This window comes from Leuresthes tenuis, unplaced genomic scaffold (genome assembly GCF_036924035.1).
Source record: "Leuresthes tenuis unplaced genomic scaffold, fLeuTen1.0.hap1 SCAF_22, whole genome shotgun sequence".
NCBI classification, from domain to species: domain Eukaryota; kingdom Metazoa; phylum Chordata; class Actinopteri; order Atheriniformes; family Atherinopsidae; genus Leuresthes; species Leuresthes tenuis.
In genome coordinates this window covers 11,277,851-11,296,104 of record NW_027325376.1, presented here as the reverse complement: position 1 = coordinate 11,296,104, position 18,254 = coordinate 11,277,851, and the positions used below count along the sequence as shown (strand labels likewise).

Sequence of the window (18,254 nt, the reverse complement as noted above, 5' to 3'; positions counted from 1 at the left end):
TCAATGAGAAATTAAAAATTGGAATTTTCCTTTTCCTACTGGTAAAAAAGTCAAATTTTCTTATTGGGATATAAAACATTTTTAGAAAATACTAGTTGAGCATTATTGTATGATTTATTCCCTCAGTTAAGTGAACTATATGGCTACATGATGAAACTTGAAGTTGATATCAAAGCAAAAGACAGGAGCAAAAAAGATTAATTTCCACTTTTGTGGTACAGTGAATGCGGCATCATCTTAAATTGAAGTTAGCTGAAGATACAGAGGGAGGAGGCTGAATAAACATGTAGAGTGCCACAGCTTTCCTCTGCAAATGTCATCACTGAGCACTGAATGTCACTTTTTAGGGTAACAGGGTCCAAAACATTTTTTTGAGTTGGTAGGGATTTCAGACACCCAAAAATGTACTCACAAGAACAGTAAAAATAGATTTTTTTTCCACAGTACTGTATGGCCTCATTAACTTTTTTCTGTCTTACTTTCTCTCTGCCATGTTCAATTTCCTCTCTGGACTGAGGCGACTTAATACTTTGGATTTTATTATATAAGTTCTGCTATGATCGTGGCTCCATGTCTTGGGCACCAACTCCTAATTAGAGTGGTCTAGGCTTATTGAGATGTAAAATTTCTATCTTATTTACTATTAAAATTTGAATTTGTCGAGAAAAGACAAATAACACAACTTACTCACATAAACTAAATCAATTTCTTTCAAAAATAATTTTTGTACACTTAACAGTGACGAGCAGGCTACCATTCAAGCTTAGTATTACATGTGCAGCAGCAGTTATTCAGTTATTATCCAGGTTGGAACTGTTCACACGGCTATACTGTGGTGCAGTTATAATTACAGTTATAAGATGGAGGGCTCAGCTTAGAAAATAGCTTTCTCTGAGGATCTCATTGTGCTTGTTAGGCACTAAAGTAGTGAGGCAGCCCGAAACTCACTGAGGCGATGGGAGAGGGTTAATTGGTACTGTAGCTTTAATGTTTCGACGCAGTGCAAGAAAAGAAGAAATACAGCTTATTAGGCAGCTAGAATTGGCTTTTAGCGGACATAGTAACGTGGAAAAAATTACTGGGCGTTAGAAAGTAAATTTTGAACTTTATTTATTCATTAATTTATTACCTTAAAGGAGGATTTTTTTCTTTTTTGAAATTTTGATGACTGATGATGAGATGGACGCCTCCTGCCCTACTTGTAAGAGCATGTAGTCTGGTTTGAGCATTATAAAGTTGTGCTTTGGAGAAAGTTTACTGAAAGGGCAAATCAGAATAAAAAAGGTTAAAGAAATCCACTGAAAGTTCTTGTGCTTGCTTGAAGTGCTCTTGGCCTTTTTGAAAAAAAGACTTGTGGCGCACAAGGGGAACTGCAAATGCAAATCAGTTCTGATGCATTAAACATGTTACTCATGTGACCGATCACACGAGTGATCAGCTGCCTTCAGACAACTAACATGCCTCGTACTATGAAGTACCAAATACAGAACAACAGTGATGGAGCTGTGGAGGACTGACTTACACCAGGCATCCTAGAGAGTGGCGAGAAGGTGGCCAAGGATAGAGGAAGCAACAGTATGAGGTCAGACAAGCCATTTTTAGCTTGAACGCTATCTCTGCTGGACAACTGGACCACTGTAAGTCGCAAGGTGCCTTAAGTGCAGCAAGCTGTATCTGTGTGCCAAAATTATTCTAGCCTGGGCACCTTTTTATGATTTGTCAACTAAATTTTTCACTTTTAGCCCAACTGCTGTTGAGTAACTTCCTCTTCTCACCTCTGTTAGGCACTCCTGGCTCCTTCCAAAGTGTTATTGTTTTGAGCCACCTCTCAGTCCACTTTTTGGTCATCTAAATCTGTTGTGTTAAAATATAATGCTTCGCTGATCTACTCAACCACCCTGACGTCCTTGCTATGCAGGCTTTGTAACCCTGTAGTCACATCACCTGATTTAATCCTATGACCTTGGGAGCCACGTTGGCGACTTGCTGAAGTCAGCTGTATCCTTTTATTTAACCAGGAAAAAAACTCATTGAGATTAAAACTTCTTAAAACCAATAGTTTCCTTTCCTCTTCAGAGATGATTACATTTACATTAATCTAGGGAACATCATGTTTGGGGAAAAGTTTGAAAGCACGGAGAGACACAGCTGAAAAATGGAGCAGATGAAAGAGAATGAGCTATTTTTGCTTTTGTAATAATTCTGACAGAGAATATTTTCTCATTTTAAAACATTGTGTTCCTCATCTGTGAAGCCCTTTAATATTACATGCACTGCTATGCACAGAGCCCTCTGTTCTTTTCATTTCTACCCTTTATTATTCTCTGCAGATAAAATGGAGGCTGCAAATGTGTTCTATTTGCATGCGTGCATTTTATGCATACATGTCAGATATCCATTTAGCTGGAATGCATTTCACATGGGTGGTTGTGTGTTTGAGGCTGTGTTCTCTCAGCATATATAAGTATCGGCCTGAAACCGTTTGTGTGTGTGTCTTTGTGAGCGTATGTGATGTTCCCTCGGGGTGTGAATTGGCCTGCAGTGTAAAGGCCATGTTTCACGCCGAGACAGAACTCTGATCAGCTGTGTCGAAAAAGACGGATAATGTAAAACTGTGGCTCTCCTCGTGCTCATTACTCACACATATTCCTGCACTCCTCTCTCTTACCCCTGACCCTTTCCCCATCTTAAAAGCACTTATTCCACACATCTCCCTCATCCTTCGTCCCTCAGTGATCACCTGCTCTTACTCTCATCATCCATCTCTCACCTCCTACCTCCTCATCTATTGTCTCTGGAGACTTCTCTGTGGGGCTGACGCTAGGCAGAATACCGCTGAACTGAAAAATAAGTTATATTGTAAATATAATCCCTTTATTCCTTTGTACTATAACAATATGGATGTAGAGGGTACAGATGAATGATAATGAAGGTGCTAGACGGAACAATGTGTTTCGAACTTTATCACAGTATTGTCCATGAATGATCAGCATATTTAAATGACCGTGTATGGTTGTTTTTCTACTTAGTCTCTGTGTTGGTCCTGTGATTGGAACCATTTCCAGGCTGTACATTTCCGCCCCAACGGCAGCTAAAAACAATAATGAATCACAGAAAAACACAAAGAAATTGAATGAAAACAATTCAGAATTAGGACGCATAAGAAGGCTGCACCGGTCCAGAATGAAGTACTGCCATCCAGGTGACTGAATTAAGCTGCCTTTTGCACTATTTCACATCATTTTCAAGAAATATTGTTTCAGACTGTTTTCATGTGTTTTCACCTGCTGCTTGGTTGTAAAGCACTTTGAAATGTTTTGTACATGAAATGTGCTGTACAAATAAACTTGACTTGGCTTGATTGGGTTAAGTTCAGGCCCTCAAAGGACGCTGTTAGGTATAAGCAATTAAAGTTGTTAAGTTTAGGAATTAGAAATTATAGGCATCTGAATTATTTCTTTAAGATTAGAAAAACATTTGTGGGATCTTAGAAATCTCAATTTTCGAACTTACTGGAGTTTCGAGTAACATTCCTTCTGCAAACTACAGAGGATATGGTGCGAGCGCAATAGAAACCTGCAGATTAACATTACTGTCCTGCTCAGAATCTTTAAGAAAAAATGAATGAATGATAGTAATATCATTATATAATATTGGTTCTACTCTTGAAACAGGATCTCTCCATCAAACATGGGTTGTCTATTGTATCCTGGTTCTTGGGTCTCCTCGTGTTTCTATTTTTCAGTCTTACCTTGTCCTTTGCATTTTTTACATTCCGTATTCCTGTTTAACTGCTTTATTTATGAAATACCTGTTTCTTGTTCCTGTCAGTTTGGTTCCTTTCGGAGTGTCATTTGTATTTTTGCTTCATTTGTCTGCCTGTATGCAATCTCTTCACCTGTGTCTAGCTTCTCAGTTAGTTATCACTGTATGTGTGTACATAGCTTGGTCTGACCTGTTAAGCCTGGCATTTTCCAAACGTATTTCTCTGTACATGACACATGTTTTTGTTGGTTAGTTTGTACTTTAGCTTTAGCTCACCACCCTGTATATTTGCCTTAGTTGTGGGCTACTTCTTTTGGATCCCTTTTAGTCATGCTACTTCAGGTTAAATTGGAGCTTGCTTTTGTTTTCCACGTCAGCCTCCTGTGTCTGCATTTGAATCTTCGACCAACCATTCACCCATAAGACAAAACGTTCGTTTGTCGTACTTCCTCTATAGAAAGGGGGAAGTTTTATGTTCACCCGGACCTGAAACTGTCTGTGTCCTAAGCTGCTCTTTGGCTTAACATTGACATTGTTTCTGCGGTGCTGGTACCATTTAATCAAAGTCCACTATTGCCCATTGTGGTGTCAGTCTCACTTACGGCTTGTTGAATTTTAGAAATAGCTTTTTTCTTGAAGTCATATTGCACATTTGATAAATATGGATTTTTGTACTTAAAATTAACATATTTAATAAAATGTTGCCCTTCCTGCCATTCGTCATTTTTAAAGCAAGTTTTTCACCAGAGACGCCTCTTGGCTCATCACTTTCTATTTCTTGTCTCCAGTGGTCTGAGTTTATAAGTGCAGGGAAGATGCTGCTGGGAGTGCATGCTCTTTTAGTTCACTTTCATCCTGCCTCTCCCAACACACACTGTCACACGGACACGAACCCAAACACACACGGTAATGGACATGGCCTGAGATTTATTCCTCCGCTCCTGCTCACATCAACTAATCCTTCCTCAGCTTCATTGCCTTTTCTCTTTCTCAGACTCACTTCTTTCTCAACCCTCTCTCTGCCTTGTTGTTCTGCACGAGAAAGACGGGTAAGGAAGAGGGCGACACCGAGGAGGGCGCAAGAGCGCACGAGGGAGCCAAAGCGTGAAGTGCGCGTGCTCTGCCGTCGCTTTGGAGGAGGAGAGCGGTTTGCTCAGTTGCTGAATGAGAGACGTGAACGGAGGGAAGGATGAACAGATTGAGGAACAAATTCGTGAATCAATGAGCGGATCCTGACCAGGGCTTTTTTTCAGCGCACAGAAACGGTGAGATAGTACTATTGATTTATTATCTTCATTATGGGTGTTTAGTTCCTCCAATTATTCATAGCTGCTTGTGCATGAAAGAGAAGGAAAGTCGGCGTGTAAAAAGTGTAAAAGCTGTCTCTTTAACAGCAGCGGGTGTAAACAAGGTGCAAAAAATCAGAGCAAGATCAGGTTGAGCAAGGTCCTGCAAAAGGAAATTGCGAGATTGGAGATTTTTCCGTCATGCCTCGCATGCCTGCCTCAGGTGTGTGCGACACCGCAGAGCCCTGCCCTGTCCGGGAGTCTCCTTTTGGAGCCAGTAGCTCTAATTAAGCATTTAACTGGCGCAAGGTCTGATGTAGGCTTTCGAGATGCATGGCAAGACGTGCGTAAACGGATTTTTTTTTACTGGCGCCGTCTGACCGAGCATCGGTGGAAAAACTGTGAGGCTGCTGCACCGCGACCGGTGAGCGACGTTGGGATTATGGGGTCAGGAGAAGTGAGCAAGGGTCCTGAGGGTCAGTGTGCAGGAATGCAGGGAATTACAGCCAAATGTTATAGCAGCAGCTTTCATGTAAACGGCGACCTTTTGATATTGTTAGAAGAAACTGAATAAAACAGATTATTAAACTTAACACCGATCAGTTTATCTTTTAGGTTATTATCTTTAAAAGCGTTCTGGGAGTGACGATTGAGTATTGTGATACAGGTGATGATGATCAAATGTTTACGGCGGGATATTTGACAATATGATGACAACACATGGTAATCATGTGATGATGCTGATTGATGACTGACTGTTCTGCCGATGTACAGTAGCATGATAAAGGAGATGAGGGTGATAATGATGATGATGGTTTGGTTTACTTTTAATCTTTCTTAATGGTAGCTGAACTAATGGCAGCGTGATGATGGTGATGGGGACTTTTTCAACTATGATGAATTATTAACCTAAAGATATGCCACCCTCTCAATAATTTAATGAGCCAAGCTGTCCAAGGATATGCTGCCTATAAATGAATTTGCATATCTCAAATAATTTTCAGCTTACTTCAGCTGCAATAAGTCTTTGTGTTAAGCAGCTTTGATGCTGTCTGTCTGGCTGCTGTAGTTCAGTAGGCTGTTACAAGAGCCAGTGTGTGTGATACCAGTGAGGTGGATGGAAAGGGTGAAAATTTCAGGATTTCATTTTTTTTTTCTCTAAATTTACCACAGATCTCTTAATTCAAATGACTGACTTTATGCAGTGTATCAGACTTAGAAAATGTATGTTTTTGCCTGCTTCGGTGTGCAGAGACATGCTTGGAAGTAAGAACACATCCATTTATTCATTATTTTGTGAACAGCCTAATCCTGGAAATGTGAATATTGACACTGACTTGGTCACATTTATACATTTCCTCTATATCTGTGTGTTTTGTTTGCACTTTGCTGCCTCCATACCTGCCAAGTCTCTGTGTACTTCTTCAACCGTCAAGAATGTCCAACGTTTTCTCCCTGTGCTTGTTTACATTCCTCCCTGTGACTGTATCCTTGACTAATTCATTAATGACTTTAACAACACACAGACTGTAGAATGTGGTAACCCTGATCTCTGCCTCTATTCTTGTCCATGATAATCTGGTTATGTGTATCACTGGCACCAGTCGCTGATTACTTGTGCTGTTACTCAGGACTTGTCCCAGAGATGAGTGACAGGAAAGTCCCAGAGGCCATAAATCCCTTCCTGTGCCTGAGCGTGTGTGTGTGTGTTGAATGCTTGTCGTAGTGCTGTGGAAAGGTGAAAGGAGGTGGCAAGGGTTGAAGCTTTGGAGACAGAGGCTTTGTATTGTGAACTGTGTGGCAGAAGAAACTTATGTTAACAATACTGGGAATTAGAAAAAGGAAGACGAGGAACGACTCATGATGTAGAAGTAGGGGCAGCTATAAAGGTTACAAGAGGAGGAATTGAGGCTTTTTTCTTTTCTTAATGTTATTTTGATTGCGGAATTATATTTATACAATTTATAACACTGTCGAGTCCTTTCATCTTTAGATATGAAAGACGGTCCCTTTGAATGAAACAGCTTAATTCAGTTATTTTGCATTGCCATCAGAGCTTAAACTGTTCCTGATTGCAGTAATTGATTATTGAGGATTAAAGGCAGAATCGTCAATATTTACCATAGCCTTTATGACAAACAGCATTCAGACTTCAAGAAGCTCTTTCAATAGTTGGAATTAAAAAATGAAATATTACTTTATCTCAAAACACAAAAGGACATCATTTGAATTGTTCTGAACTGAAGTTCTGAACTGTGCAGTTTCTCTGAATTATATTTTTTAGAAAAAAGTCTTTTGATCTGCTATCTGCTGCCTCTAACATGGCAGAAAAATGTGACTGTTATCACTCTTCATACAGAAAGAGTTGTTGACTTGTAGTCCTGATAGAGGAGCGGGTATAACTAATAACAATAATCACTTAATGCTGTTGTGATGAAGCCCTTTGTGTGGCAGTAGAAGCTTCTGTTGACAGTACTGGCTAGTGGAAAACGTAGATGAGGAATGAGTCATGGAGGTGAAGAAAGAGGGATGTCCATAAAGGTTACCAAAGGAGAAATTAAATTGGGATCTTATTTAGTGATTATACAGGATTTACACTGTAATCTATCCTGCTACAGTCACAGATATGCATGATATTCTGGTCATTGTGTGCAAAAGGTGATATCAAGTGTCTTATGTTTGAGTTGCACTCGACTTGCTGCTGCATTTTTCTCCAGGTGTTCATGCTGTACAAAGTATACCGATACTGTATATCAGTGTAATAGCAGTGGATGAGGTGAGGCACAGTAAATACAGAGCAATCACTCAAGGCTTTTTACCGTTTACTGCTGAACTACTCATCTTTTTCAACTGTTGCCCAATCCTCTCCACAAGTGGTTCTACCATCTGTGAGTCCCTGCTCCTACAGTGGCCCAAAAAGGCCCATAGAGACCGATCTTCTCACAGACTCATGTCTACAGTTTGTGCATTTTGCAAGTACGGCAGTTGCGCGAGATGTGCGTTGTCACAAAAACTGGTGCAGTAACAGCTAAAACGGATGTAGCATCATGGCAGCTTACATGTGTTTTACAGCAGCAGTCTCTCCACTATTGTTACGCTAGCTAACATGTACCACATTCGTAGTACATGTCTGCAAGATTCTGAGGAAAGAGGCATGTGACTGGCTGGGAGATAACAGGGTGGAGCCTAATGTGGTAGAGACTGGGAGAAAAATGTGAACTTATTGGTTCACTTCTATATTTAGCACAACATATGAGAGTAATTATTCCTATCATATTTACTTTGTTAATCTCATATGTGACTCTTCAGAGCTCTTTGTGCTTGATGCATACAGCTAAAGACCACTTGTTTCATCTTATATTTCTCCAGAGGGGTCATTCGAGTTTCAGCTCTCATCATACGCTCTCTTAACAACACACCAACCTTTAAATATAGTTTATTCTCTGTTTTTAAACAGACTTTATTCAACATTTACTCCACCTCTATTATTAATGCAGATAGCTGTTTGAATGTGGATGATGTAAAGAGGCATTTTAATCTAAGCTCAATTTAACAGCAAGTTGCCTACGGAGATTTAAATCATGGCCACCTGAATACAAGATGATTAATTAACTCACTATAACAATAGACAATGAGAACAGTGATGTATTGAGGTGTTCATCTTTTCTTTGGCTGTGGCACAAAGTCATTGCACTATCCTGTTTAATTTTATGCAGGGTGTAACATTCTGTGAAAAGGAAAGGTCCACTTGGGTGCTGCCCCAGCGTAACATCACATAGATGCACACAAACACCTGCTCCACTGGTAGAGAAGTGTGCTCTATACAAACACCAAGGAGATTTCTACTATCCATTTATAGTCTATCAAAACCAAGACGTAATAGTCAGTTCAGCCATTCGATAAATTAAGCTATGAAATTAGAAACCTTACATTGCAGTGTTGGGAAGTTTAAAATGTGTTCAGCATACAGTGGCTAAAGCATTGAATGAATTACAATCAAAGAATTGCACCACTACTGAATATCAAAGGAACCTAAATACCCTGCAAAAATCAATAATCACTTATTCTGGACTCGAACCATATAGATTTCAAATATATTCTGCATGAAACACGACTCTGAGCTACAAAGAAACCCATAAAGACCATTTGTGGCAACCTTATAACACCTTGATATCCCTCATGGGGCCAAAGAGGTTGGCCAGCCTCTTCACATAATTCATTCCACTCAGTTTCCAATCACCTCCAAAGCATCCCTTCAGGGATTCATTTGACACATTTATTGGCAAATAGTGCTATTTCCAAAGCTGGGTGGCAGTTGTAGATGTACAAGCATTGATCTCACCCGCACAGCATCCTGATTTGGCCCTCATACTTGTGTACCTCACTTTGTCCTTCAAAGGGAAAGTGGCTAATGATGAACTGAGTTGTTAATAGCCTGAAGCATTAAATGCGGCATGCAGTAGTTTGTTCAGTTCTCATACTTACCACATGAGGCAGCTAAATTTGAGACCGTAGAGTAAGTTCTTACAGGACAACACTCTAAACTATAATTTCATCACTTATCGGTAGATTTTCCATGTGAACTTGCTCCATTGTTTCAGACCATGTGTTAGTTCATAATTAAAGACTGTTGGAAATACATTTAATTAAAGTTCAAGTACATCATGCTGTATAGCTGTCTGTTACTAACACCTTATTTGGTTTGTGACAATCATTACTTAATTATTGTATCCGAATGACCTTCATCAAGACCCCTCATGTGCAGCTGCCTGTATGGTTCCACGTGCATGTGTGGGGTTCGTGTGCATTATGCCCCCTAGTGTTCAATGTAAAAAAACTAATTCTCTCTTTTTTTCTTTCTGGAAACTGGCATTACACATCATCCAGTGGGCTGTTTTAGACAAAAAACTCTAACGAGTGTGACTTCCTAACATAATTAGGCCAGTTTTACACCTTTTTTGTACCACTTAAGTCGGCCTGCACAGTGGGACTGACAGTGAGTTACTCGTTGTCTAGCAGATGATAAAAATTTTTGTTTGTCTGTTGCTGCTTTCAGTTTCAGAGCCTTCATTTGAGGTGTTAGTTTGTAAGCTTCAATATCTGTTTTAGAGTGCAGGTCCCTTAATTGTAAAGAAATTGTAACTTATGTCAGTTAGAAATGTATTTTTTGATTTTAAAATATTAAAGGTGTTATGAATTGAGTGTTACTTTTTTTTATTCTGTATTGTTATTGAAAAGGAAATCATTACCAGTTTTATATCTGAAATGTTAGTTCCCAGCTGCTTTCAGATCATTCCTGCGCAGTATTAGTCACATACTGTAAGTGCACTTGCCAGGACTCTTTGACCAGGTTGCCTCATTGATCTTGAAAAATTAGCCACAAGCTCACATGACACTCGCTGCCCTCAGTTATCTCTTTGTCCTTGAGTGGTCAGTCTGAGTTTGCTATAATCACCATCATCAGTACACAACGACAGGCTTTTAAAACCACAAAATGTGCGCAAACACACACGCAGTGACACTCACTGAAGTTAGCGTGGTGTAACAAAGGACAGACAAATGAATTTTAGAAGACACGGACACGCTTGATGGCGCCTTCATCACTGTCATCCCACCAGATGATGTTTAAAGATGAGTAGGGCTTTGATATGCAGAAGCCCTCCTCACTGCCTCTAAGAATAGAAAACGCCACAGTAGTAGAGAGTCATTGGCTTTACAAGTAACCTTAACATATGACACACACTTTCACTGACGAAGGCATATGTTAGAGACTGTGTCTCTGCAAATCAGTCTTTCTCTGAGCCTGTGTGTGTATGATCTGTCCTGGAGATGTCTATACTGTTGTCAGACTTGTTGTATTTGCCTTAAATGAAATTTCAGTGGAGAAAAATGACTATGGTGGTTATTTTTTTCTGGAAAGTGATTAAAGAGACGTTGAAGAAGAAGAAAACAACCCTGCTTCTATCCTTTCATCAGCCACTCTCTGAGGCCATGAAAATTCAGTGCAATCTGCTCTTTTGAATTCATAAATGGGAAGCGAGTTGAAAAAAGGGGACAATCGCTTATGCAGCCAACTGTGAAAATCAGCACAGATGAAGAATTCACTGACCTTTAAAATCCCAAAAGCGCCAGACCAGTTTTTGATGTTTCTGCATAAAACAAATATAAATTATGTCCACAACTACAAGGAGGAAATGAACATCCATAGCCTCAGTGCATGAAGCACATTTGGATTATTCTGAAATCCATTTTGTCTCCATGTCCTATCAGTCTGTGCAGTAGAATTAAATAAGAAAAAAACGCCTATGTGAATGAGTTCTAAACAGCCTGAAATATAATTCTATCAACTTTTATGCAATAGAAATTAAGCATAACAAAATGTTGCATTAATTTTAGTCTTAGTGCGAGGCAGCTTATTTATTTAGACTCAGAGAGCTTTGGAGGACCAAGTGCAAAACACTAGGTGACCTTCTCAAAATGGTGTCTACAGATTGCATTATGTTCACAGTTATTGCTCAGGCGAAATGGTGGAAAGATTTTAAGCTTTTGAAAATGGACATGTTTAATGGACACTTGAACTAAGTTTGCTTTAAAGAGGCAGAGGCAAAATCAAGTGGCCTCTGGTTGTCTCGCAGTCTTTGCTGGCAGATTTATTTTCTGATGGTTTTCTGCTTGCCGTGTGTTTTTCTCCCTTTAGCTCTTCTCCACCCATCCATGCTCTGTCATTTTTTCTTTCTTCCCGTCTCCACCCTGATTGTACAACTTTCCCTCTTTAATTTTCCCCATGTCTCTTGTCTTCATGGTTGTCTCATTCTCCCTCTAACCTCCATATGGTCAGCTGTTGTCAGTTTCTCTCTTTATTTTGTGTGGCTTATGCGTCAAATCAACATTAGAATTTAAATCCTTACATTAGTTTTAGTTTATCTTAAGGAAAAATATCCTGGGATTTCTAATACATGTTGTAAGATTAAATCTGTGTTGTGCTGTGAAGAAAGACATGGGCTACATCTCGCATGTTCATGAAACTAAAGACATAGGTCTTGTACTGTAGATGAGGCCAGTGCATATGGAGGAGAGGCTGCTTATGTGGCAAGAAGTGTTAATCCTGATGAGCTCAGTTAATATCTCGTTCCCACTTGAGGTTCTGGGTGATGACATTTCCCAAGCCACAGCCATCACCACTTTTGTTCCAGCACTGAGATTAAAGAACACACCAGCTCCCAGAATCATCCACTACCTGTAGGCAGACTCATCTCGACCTTAAACAAGCTGACAATAGGGTGCCGACAACCGCAGACCTCAGGAGATTAAAGTAACTAATGACTGGAAGCAGGGCCAGCCCGAGCATTTTGGTGCCTCTGAGTAAGACTGTGCCCCAAAATTCACACAATGCAAAAACTAAATTACACATGCTGCTTATAACTGAATGAACCAGGGCTCACACCCATATCTAACAGCACATACTTAAAGTATGGTCATACATATACTTGCATATATTAATTATGAAAGTATATAAAGACAAAAAACAATGAATAATCAATACAAGAGCAGCTATGAAATTACTTAGTCATTTGTGCACATGTACCATGTTATGTTTTACATTAGTACATCTAATCACAAAGGTACTGTTAAAAAGTGGTAGGTCAGGAGGAAAGCTAACCTTTACCAATCTTTGATAATGATAAACCGAATGTAAATGAACATTTTGAATGTCAATGATAGCAACTCTTTCTGTAAAGCTTAAGTTCAATAGATTTTTAAAACTGTACCAAACAGGGATAGTAAGACAAGAGAGACATCAGGTGGAAATAGGACACAACGAACGAGGCAGTTAATCTCAAAATAAGAAAAAAAAAAAAGTATTTCCAACAAGATACGTTTTGGTGGGTAAATTATATCCCTGGTATTTTATTCAGCCTTATGATCCCAAGGTTGGAAATGTAAAATCTACTTCATGTCTGTTGGTTCACTTCCCCAGTGACAGTGTTTTCTTATTTCTTAAGTGTCCCTGGTAGATATTTCCCATGACATCACATTGATGAATGCTTTAACTTGACATTTTGTTTTAACATGGCTGCTTTTTTGTGTGATGAAGGGTAGGTTTTTTTTTGTATATCTGTTGGGTACAATTGGTATAAAATGTTGCTATTTTTCAGTCTACTTGCAGAATGAGTTTTTAAGTGGTTCAGTCTTTTGTGAGTATAAGTTAATAGCATTGCCTTTCTCATACACAGTCATTTGACCCATAGCTTATATAGATATTGATTAGTGCAGCTTTAACATCACAGTTTCCCTGGGAAGAGTGATTTATTTTCAGAAAGTTAATAATCCTACAATCCTAGGTAACCTTCAATGCTAATAACAGTGTAAAATGATGAGGTAAAGCACATAGAGAGAAATGATGAGGTTTCGTGTGCTGCTCTATGATTTATGACTGAGAAATAAGAATCTTCTTCTTTTTCTGTCTTATTCATGTTTTGTTGTTACTTTCATTTTCTTCTTCATCTCTTCTCATGTACAGTTTCATCTATTCCCATATCTTTTTTCTGTACACCTTCTCAGTGGTCATTTCAGTTGTCAGGTTCACTTGGTCTCTCTTTTGTTGTTCTCTCACATCCACAAATCCTCTTTTCTTTCTGTCTCACACTCATCTCGTGTCTCTCAGCTCTGTCTCTCAAGCTCATCCCATCACTGCTTATGGCCTCTTCGCCTTGTGCCTCCCACATCTGGGGTGTCTACCTCAGCTCTCCTCGCGCTTCTCTTATATCTCTTCTTCTTTCTTGTATCCACCATCACACTCATATGTCCGTTTTACTTTGTCTAAGCAGCTTAGCTCAGTGCCTTATTGAATCAGTAAAGACTTTTTCCTGTCCTGCTCTGTGGTTGTTCATCTTACATGATATTTCCTGATATGCATTTTATTCTAGTCCTCTCTGTCCCTCCCTTTTCTTCCCTTTTTTTGTCTTTAATTTATTTGTCTGTAATCTGTCACGGCACCATAAACCCAAACCTGGTTTATATAATCTGATAAGAGTTTGTGCACACACATCAAGCTGCCCAGTTATGTTGCATGCATGACTGCGAGGTGGTTGAGCATACATTGTGGTTGTGTGATGGTGTGTTCCCAACTGCATGCACTTGTGATCATGAGAGTGTTGACATTATTGGACAGGGTGGATTTTGTCCGTGCGCTTATATACATGTAAGGATTATGCACTGAGCGTGCTGCATGATTTGTCATGACTGGTGATTTTCTGATTGGATTAAAGAGGGGATGAAGACCATAAAAAAACAGATAGATTGGACAAGAGTAAAAAATAAAATGCACTGAGACTAGATGACAGTCACTTTCAGATGCCCATAATCCATCCAGTTGTAATGCTTTTGCTTTGTCTCCTTGCATTATTTTCATCAGTGCATGCCCAGATTGCCTTTCTCCTTTTCGGATTCTCACGACTCTTACGCACATGATTTCACTGGTCAAATTTTAATGGTTTTTCTTTGTGTTTATCAGTGTTTGTGTTTGATGCTAGTCCCTCATACATCAGTGTGACCTGTTCCATAGGGCAACGTTTCTGCTTGAATCTGAAACTAAAGCCGTTTTGGTCGTTCCTCTTCTTCACTGAAAATGTCCTCTTTTGAAAATGCATTACAGAGATGGAGTACTTTCACTGCCTCATTGTGTTGCTCCAGTAAAGTAAGGGAAAGGGCAGCGTGGAGGTTTGATCATGCGGCAAAGCACTGAGCTAATGAAAGACTGTTCCATTTAACTTCATTAGTTTTACTACAGCTCCGTCGCTCCCATTTCCTGAACACAAACAAATCAAATGCACTTGTGTTATCCATCTGTTCTGGTATCAAACTGTCCACTTCTTGGCATCGCACACAGACACACAGTGCAGTGCACCTCTTGCTGGTATTAATTCGGGGAAGCAATAATTTGTCATCACTGCAGGGGTGTTTATTTTTTGAATTAAAGAAATGGAGGAGAAGGAGAGCAGGCCAACTTTTTATAAGCACAGCTGAGCGTGAAGCCATAGGACTTGTAAAATGCGTTTGTTTTTTAGCTGGATTAAAACAATGAGGAGGCAGCGGACCTGGAAAAAGAATGATGTGTGATTTAAGACTTGGTTTATACCCCATTTCTAGTGGAGCTGTTTTAAAACCAGCACATAGTGATCATCTGTGGTATTGCATTTTAAAGCAACCCTAACCCTTTTCATTGGGGTTGATTACTTTCATCAATAATTTTCAACAATCTGCGTTAACATTATGACCTCCCAGCACATGTTGAGTTGGACCTCCTCATGCCACTAAAGGAGCTCTAGAGAGGACAAAGGACAACCAAAGGTGTTGTGTAGTGTCTGATAAAAGGACCTCAGGAATAGATTATCATTTAGGCTCTCTGGGTTGTGAAGTGTGATCTTTGTTGACTGGGATTGTGTCACAAAGATGCCATTAGATCCCATTAGACTGGAATCCTGGTAGTCTGGAGGCCAGGAAGTTCCTCAGACCCTTTGTCGAGTTTTTGGAGCCCTTCCTAAGAAGTTTTTATGGGGCTCACTGCTGTCCTGCTTCAGGAGGCTGGCTCTATAGGACTGCTGAGAGCATAATGGCTTTTCCCAGTAGAACTTTGTATTGTAAGGAAACAGCCAGTTACTCACTTTACCTGCCAGTGGTTTTAATGTTGTGGCTGATCATTGTAGAGTCTATGGCTTTATTACATATTAAGGCAGCAGTTGCCAACTTTTTTGGTTTGAAGCCAAGCACAGAAAAGCAGCATATCACTTCTCAGATGTTCACACAGTTCACACACAGAAGTGTGTAGAACCTAAAAGCCAAACATGGATTTGTGCAACAGCATGTTCTTTTATGCCCTACTGGTCAACTCACAAGGCCCCAGATATCTTTCATGACCTTTTTGGGAGGGCAAACCACTGGACTGAACTGTATTGTAAAACTCATATCACCATGGCCAGCAAGGGAAAAATAGAACAGAATAGTGTTTTTTGGTTTTTTTTGTTTACAACCCAGAAATAGGTTTATATTCTACCACCTAACTCTGTTTTCTTGGTGCATACTGTTGCTGTCCCGTGGATTTACTTAGAATCTGGAGTTTCACAAAAAAGTCAACTTAAATATATCTCCACCTCACAAAATTGTATTCATAAAAGTGATAGCTGGTCCCCTGGAATCCTTTATGGTTTTTAGTTTTATTTGTAAGTCGCTTGAAGTAAATTTTTCAGATACTCCAAATGGCTTTGACATAAAAATGGAGAGAAGCTTTGCATGGAGGGATAAAGTCATCTAGGGTGAGCATAATGCAGACTGTGGTTCCTTTTGGATGCCTGGGATTTATGAATTTGTCTGAGAGAGTGCTTCTATGTATAGGTGCAAGGATTATTCGTCATGAACCTATGTGAGTGTGTCATTAGGGCCCCGCTGAGGAAAAATAACACCCTGCACAGATATATTTGTCACTAAGTCACTGTAGCAAAAAGAAATCCATACAATTTTGGAAAAGCCTCCATTAAGACATGCTACACTGTTGTGACTATGCTGAGTTTAGATATTCACTCTGTGTTCATTCTCATTTATTTATGCATGATAAGTGTGTGTGTGTGTGTTTAGGAAGCTTCCTTAGGCTCTTTAGTTTCCTCTCTGTGTGTGACATTAGCAAGAGATGGAAGTCTGAGCGCTGTGCTGCCAGTACCTCTTAACATCATACAGATGCAGACACACACTCATGCACGCACAAACACGCACACACACGGCAAATACAAACAAACAGGGGCTGGCAGATACTGAATATGAACATCTGCAATATGACTTGTGCTCCAGGAAAGCTCTGCGTGTGTATGTTTGTTAATTTGAGCAAAACATATCCGTGACTTCCAGCAGGGAAAGATAATGCTGATTGTTTCTTGCCTAACACTATATGTACATTGTGCATTATGAGATTGCATACATTACATTATGTGGATTATTTAAAGCCACAGTTCGGGAAAACAGCTTACCAGAACACTTTCTTTAACTGCCACAACATTAACAGTTTGCCAATACATTAAATTGCTTTGGTTTTGTGAAATTATTAGGGCTGTAATGACTCAGCAAATCCAAAATGCAGTTAGGAACCATGTGTGTGGGATGGCGAGGAGGAGTGGATCATGATCTCAGGATGGTATCATGGATGCAAACACACTCCAGTATTCTCCATTATTTAGATGTATTTCCAGTTCACTAACTGAACGCCTTCTAGCTCTACATTGCCAATTAGCATAAACAACACAAAGTACATGGCTACTTTGTCATGGCTAATATGTCATCTTTATGCTAAAGAGAAGCTCTGTTAAACTGTACATGTTCACCACAAACCTGCACTTTACTTTCAGTAGCCTATGCAACTTCTTTTTTCAATCACCTTTAGTCAGAGCTGCCAACATTTGTAGAAGATTCCTGTATGATAATGTTGAAACGTTTAACAATTGAACAGAATATCTGTAAATATTGTAGAATACAGCATCCATTCATCCATCCATTTTCTATACACGCTTAATCCAATTCAGGGCAGTGGGTTCTGGAGCCTATCCCAGCTGTCACTGGGTGAGAGGCAGCGTACACCCTGAACAGGCCATCAGTCCATCTCAGGGCAAACACAGAGACAAACAACCACGGCATTTTTTTTAGATGTTGGAAGGAAGCTTGAATACCCGGAGAGAATAGAATCTAACATGGAAAGTTTAATCCAATTTTATTTTTCAGGGTTTGCTGTTCTAAAACTGACATTGTCGTTTTATTTAAAACCACAAAGGCAGTTTTGTTTAAATGTTGTTTATAGTCAGAGTGGAGACAGAGTTTATATAACTGTACTGTTGTCTTGTAGGTGACAGACTGACAGTGTTGTGTTATGATAAAAGAAAAGGCTAATCTTCAGTGCTCACTGCCTCAGATGTAGAAATAAAGACCCTTTTTCTACAATCTTACAGCCCTGTCTTTCTGCCCATGATCCTCTGCAGAATATATATGGGCAGTAGCACACAGCTATCAGCTACAAGCTTGGTTGGACACGTTACACATTACTTTGTCCTCTCCTTCTATGTCAAATTTTGTAAGTAAAAGTAATTGAGTATACGCTTTAAAAAATTTAGCTAAAGAATAGACCTGTTACAATATTGGATTTTTCTGGGACACCCCCTACTGAAG

The 18,254-nt window shown here is 39.6% G+C and overlaps 1 protein-coding gene across 2 annotated transcripts in view; it reads left to right on the top strand.

Annotated features, from left to right (window-relative positions):
* Positions 1–4,807: 4,807 nt before the first annotated feature.
* The window catches only part of slc8a4b (solute carrier family 8 member 4b), a 113,146-nt gene continuing 99,699 nt past the window's right edge, over positions 4,808–18,254 (top strand). For both annotated transcript variants that reach the window (XM_072376430.1, XM_072376429.1), the window contains exon 1: positions 4,808–5,030. The gene's annotated coding sequence lies outside the window, so the exon portion shown is untranslated. The remainder of the gene's footprint in view (positions 5,031–18,254) is intronic.